At 30.0% G+C, this 6,000-nt stretch overlaps 1 long non-coding RNA gene across 6 annotated transcripts in view; it reads right to left on the bottom strand.

Moving 5' to 3' along the window:
• Positions 1-3,288: 3,288 nt before the first annotated feature.
• The window catches only part of LOC143242910 (uncharacterized), an 85,190-nt gene continuing 82,478 nt past the window's right edge, over positions 3,289-6,000 (bottom strand). For all 6 annotated transcript variants that reach the window (XR_013023434.1, XR_013023435.1, XR_013023433.1 and 3 more), the window contains 2 exons: positions 5,373-5,431; positions 3,289-5,009 (listed from right to left, as the gene is read on the bottom strand). This is a non-coding gene — a long non-coding RNA (uncharacterized LOC143242910). The remainder of the gene's footprint in view (positions 5,010-5,372; positions 5,432-6,000) is intronic.

The raw sequence follows: 6,000 nt of genomic DNA, 5'->3' as shown, positions 1-6,000 counted from the left end.
AACAACCAACATCTTATTGAAGAATGCTTGTTTGTTATTGGATAAAACAATATAGTTTCATATAATATAGTACTGGTAAATACAAACAAATTACTGTTTAAAACATTAAAAATAAACACCAGCTAACAAACCAACACTAAGTATACAATTAACTTTTAATGTATTCTATCCAATCATCCATCCAATATTTTCAGAAACCAAAACAAATAATAAATATACTGTGTACATAAACATATAAATATAGCTCTATATACAACAAACAAAAAAATGGTGTTATAAAATAGGATAAATTTACCAAAAATTTATAAACTGATTTTATGGAAATTGTTTGGTTTGCACACAAAAGGAACTTGGAAACTATCTCCCAAAACTCAGTGACAAAGGTATGGACAGATAGTTACAATAAACTATTTTGTGGAAAAAAAAATGTACCCCACAAACAAAAAAAGTACAATGTACTGTGCAGATAAATATCTTTCTTAGTTACAAAACAAAAAAACATTCCACAAAACTTGATTTCTTCAAACTGAAAAACATCAACATCTGACACAACCAGAAAAATAAGTATGTTATACAGTTTCTTTGTAGCAGTTATAAGTTTATAATGATTAATAAAATATTTTCCAAACACACACACACACAAAAATAGTTCTGACTTGTTTTATTTGAAATCTACTTATAAATATTATGTTTTAAAGTTAGTTTCTCTGATAAATTTTTATTATTAACACAAAAGCATGAAAATATTATCAAGTTTTATAACCTTTTAACTAGTGTTAAAATCCCAATTGAGTTAAATGGTTTTAGCTGTTTCCAGAAGTGTAAAACTAAACATAAAGAAGCACTTCATAGTTCAAAACGTCAAAGCAATAAACACATATTTACACTAATTATTCATGTCCACAGTAACATACTATTCTGAAAAAAAAATTGCCTATGGTCAAAACAAAGTAATACAAAAGGCTGGGACAAGAAACAACTAAATGTTGAACATTAAAGAGTAAGCAGTTTGAATCATGATGTGACCATTGAAGTCCAACCTGACAAAATGGATTGCAAACAACTGTGAGTTTTTATGAAAACATTTAAGAAACACAGAGGCTGATACCTTACAGAAGTTTCCACCATTCATGATGGTTATTAGCTTACAAATATTTTGAACCCTTAAGACAACTGATGGTCACAGAAAATGTTAACCCTTATCACTAATCTCTGTAACTGTTGAAGGCCTGTGCAAGGGAACTTGCACTATCATTAACAAATTGTTTTATATCAGTTAAAAGGCCACTCTGACTTTTTTTCACAACAAATAACAAAAACAAAACATGAAAGTTTTTTACTCACTATCTAAACATGGCTATCTTTTGTTAGAATTTTATATTGCTCTGTACCTTTTTACATTTGTCTGAATCTCTTGAGTATCTAATATGATTCACAATTGGTATTCCATGAATTAAAAAAACAACAACATGATATAGTACTATACTTGTACTAACATAAATTAATATGTAAATCACAAGTACTAAGTCTTCTGTTTACAATCAGTAACAGGAGTAATGTTACAAAAATTCTTCATTAACAAATGTTTACTAGTAGTTCTAATGCTGTAAACATCTACAAGTTTGGGACCTTCAAAATTAGCATTTCATGTAACAAACAAATTAAACAAACAGAAGCAGAAACAGTATAGTGCTGGAGAGAAAAAAAAATCCTTAATGTTTAATTACATCTCTCCCATGAGCAGTCAAATTTATAAATGAAAAAGCATGAATGATATTAAAAAAAAGCAACACTTAATGACTGTAATTATGAAAAAAAATGGATCTTAACATATTTTTCATGAAGTATGTATTCTTCACACAAACAAAGTAAATTATATTACCTTATTATTAACTGCAATGGACTATTCCACTAAAACCTCTTTGCAAAGGCAAAGTATTTAACTACACCATCTACCAGATAGTGGGGTTTATTTAATGTATAGTACAAAAACTGTTGAAAATTATACCCCATAATAACCTGATGATGTATCATTCATTATGAGCCTAAAATGCACTTTACAACATAGCTAATAATTATTTTATCTAATTAGTCAATTAAAATTCAACCAGTAGCATACTTATATGACAAGTAAAAGGCACAATTTTAAATGTTTCATAAAAGCTAAGCACAACTAACTTCTTTCAGTGTCAAATTATTAGAGAAACATGTCAAACATTATTCCCATTTTTAAAAATCTTTAAAAGTTCTTTTCCTATTTGTAGACTATCCTACCAAACATTTCTTACAAGCATGAGATGTGAGATTTATTTCAAAATAAACTGAACACTGGCTTTCAGATACGCAGCACGTAAATGGGTTTAATATTAAGTAAAACCAGCTGCCAGCTATAACTGTCTGATGTAAGTAGAGGATGAAAAGTCTGTTTATACAATGACAAACAAATTATACTACTTTGTAATATTACTACAGACATATTTGTTTTGTATATGTAACAAACAAACTGAATTATTCTATAGTAGTAACATCATATGCTCTTCTGCATTAGTTTGGTAAACAACTTTGTCAAATTATTTAGCACCACAAAACAGTCACCTTATAGCAACATCAAGGTACAGCACAGTGACAATCATTTAGCCACTTTTTCATGGTTGTGGTACCGTTTGTTTGTTTGTTTTTAGCATCTCCCACTATATTAGAGTATACCATATTAGCAGGGTAACAATCACATTACCATTTTTTTTTTCATTGTCATAGTACTGTGTTTTTCTAGTGTCTGCCATAAGGTTGCAGCAGTTGTGGTATAGTAACAATCATTTAGCCATTTATGGATTATTATAACACAATGTATTATAAGTACCCTTCATTATGTTACAGCATACCAGTCAACTATACCTAAATTATTGTACATAATACTAACTGTTCTCTCCTGTATTGTCTGCTTACCATTTTACTTCACCACATACCAGGTTGGCAATTTTACTTTGTATCCACATGATGATGTTTCTTCCAGTAATAACTGGGACCACACTTGAAAAACTGTATTATGTACCATTCTAAAAATCTCATAAAGGCCCTTGGTGTTTGTTTTGAAAACACATCTTTACAAATATTGTTTATACAGATGACTCTCTTAACACAACTATATCAGTGTGTTGAATCATAAAGACAGTTTAGATCTATCATAGCTGCTATTTATTAGACCACAAGGTTTGTTTATACTCTAATATCTGTTTGTAACTTTACAATTAGTTGTTAAGTTATATTCAGAAAACACAAGGAATTCAGTTGTGTCACAACAACAGTTTATTAGATGATTCAAGTTCATTATCTACTATCTGTATATTACATTGAGACCAAACAGTTATGAGCTAGCTATTAAATATGGAAAATTAGAAGAGAACTATAACACTGACCCATGTTTAATGTCTTTTTTTTATTATTTGTGTTACGATCACAATTTAATTTTATATCAAACTTCCCTCAGTATCACACTCTTTCCCTATTCTATAACACAATAAATGGGCTAAACAAAAAGTGATTTAAAACTGAGAAATAAAGCAATACATGGGTCAAATAATTTTAATAATTTTGTGCCATAAACGTTTTTGTATCTCACAAAATTTTAAAACTATATAGCCAAATAATCAAAAACTGGTCAATATATTTTGTTAGAAATAAGTAGAAAGTGCACTTCTTGGCCTAATTTCCCTTTATGGCAGACATTAATATGGAAAGCTCTGCTGCTAGAACTATCCATTTTTAACAAAACTGTGGTAATGATAAGAATCTTTATATTTTATTAATGTTAACTGAAAGCCTGGTTCACTCACTTCTCAGAATAATTGATATCAATGTTCTTGACATTGAACAGTCACATTTTACTAATTCATTAAACACACAAAAAACTGAATGGATACTTTCCATCAAGCCAGTAATTATAGGAAACCAAAATATGTAACAAAGGGAAGAATTAAGTACAATTATACTAATCACTGTTTGATGTTAACTGTCTGAGCTGTTTTAGGGCAGTTTCTACCAACTTCTTCTTGTCTGCTTCTCTCACCCTTAAGGGAGTAAAGAACATTAATTCACACTAAAAGTATGGATAGGTCAAATTAATATTTTAAAAAATTAGTAAATTATATTATTAAAATTGTACAAATCCTTTTCATTCACAAGCCTGAACAAGACCTACCAGAAAAAAAATAAGACCCTTTAAAAAATGTTGCATTATTTGAAACTTGTATTTTTTAGCAATAATTTTATTTCTAAAACAACTTGAAAGGTAGGTTATACACTTTTCATAAATAAATAAACTTTGGTTCAAAAGCATGCATTATAAAATATAAAGTGTAAACACACCATTGTAAAGTAAAAAAAAACAACAAACTTTTTATCTTTATAACACAAATTCATCAATCAATCAACTCTTTTACAAGTCTGCACACACACAAATTTGCCCGAAACAATGTTTTAGGTAACACTGCATAACAAATCATTTGCTACTAGAGAAAACTCAAGTGATTCTTGGTAATTAGATAGTTTTGGTTTCAGAAATATGTAATCAGAATTTGTCTATCACCTCCAGATTTTAAGATACTGTAGTGTCTCACTACTTTATCAACAATATGTGTAATACCATACAATCAGCTCAGTTCAATAGGTTTATACTGTGAAATTAAGTTTACATAGAAAGTTTAATGAACAAAAGGAATAAATTTTTGATAACTTCAAACAGTAACTGTATTGTATTGGTGTGAAACTCCATATATATTGTTTATATGTGCTACTTGTTCTTGATAAAATTATAATGACTTGCACCAATTTTGCTTCATTCCCATGCTCACCTTTTCTGCCCAGGAACATTTGAGGAGTCCCTCAACTGAGCTTAAAATGGGCAGAGTGATACACCTCTCTCTCAACTGCTTTTCACTCACTCACTCAGTTGGTTACTTTGTCTGGCTCTGTGCACACTCAAAACAAAGTCCATCTTCCTCACATCATACCTGTGATATAATCAAATAAAATCAAAATTTTGTTTTAAAATATTTTAAACTAGTTCTCTAAACATAATTCTTTTATACTTTTTAGAAAATTATTTCATGTACTGACTGCTTTCACTTCAAGTAAAGTCCAAAAACCACCTAAACAGTTTATGCTACATTTGTGTTGAACAGTTTCCAAATCTGGCTTCACACAGTGGCTAAATAAAAGAAGAGCAATTGTGTCATTGACAATTTCAATGATACAGTGTGAGCCCAAAGATCATCTAACTTACTGTTATTTTTGCATTAATATTTCTGCATATTCAGACAAAACTAAACAATACACTAAATATTCAGAGATTACATCTGTGATGAAACCAGTACCTCATTGGTGTGATTTTCTTGTGTCACATCCAGCAGCAAAGTGGGAAACAGAAGTAATACTGCAAAAAAGACAATGAATCATCTTTACTTCCTTCATTTAGTAATTTGGCATCTCAGCATAAACTGCCTCATCTGATCACACAAGATGAGCTAAATGATCAGATTTGTGACTTGTTTTATACTGAAACAGCATGAGGAACTTTCATTTACGGCAATGGAATTTATCATAAAAGTCTTGCTTCTCACGACAGCATGCAAGATACTTTGTGTTTCTGTACAAATGTTGATGCACTAACTGAAGAATCAAGTACTGAATATACTCTCAAGAAAGAAAACATTTCACCAATTCATCTAAAGTTAGTGTGAAAACTGTGCTTTTACATAATGGGAACACTGAGCCATTGGTTCCTGTTATTAATGCTGTGAACATAGTAGAACATGCAGCTTATTCCTGAAGCAATCAAATATCCACTACTGCTAAGTCTATAAAGTGAGTATACCAAACACTGTAGCTTTTTGTCTGTCTGGGATAGCCGATATCATAAAATTCATTTAAAAAAAAGGAATGGCCAGTGAGAGAATTACGTTCCAGAAAAACAGAAAGTTGAGTTCCAACTTTCAGTGAATT

This window comes from Tachypleus tridentatus, unplaced genomic scaffold (genome assembly GCF_004210375.1).
Source record: "Tachypleus tridentatus isolate NWPU-2018 unplaced genomic scaffold, ASM421037v1 Hic_cluster_2, whole genome shotgun sequence".
Classification (NCBI taxonomy): Eukaryota; Metazoa; Arthropoda; class Merostomata; order Xiphosura; family Limulidae; genus Tachypleus; species Tachypleus tridentatus.
Note: the sequence above shows the minus strand (reverse complement) of the source record. Positions and strands in the feature narration are given on the sequence as shown.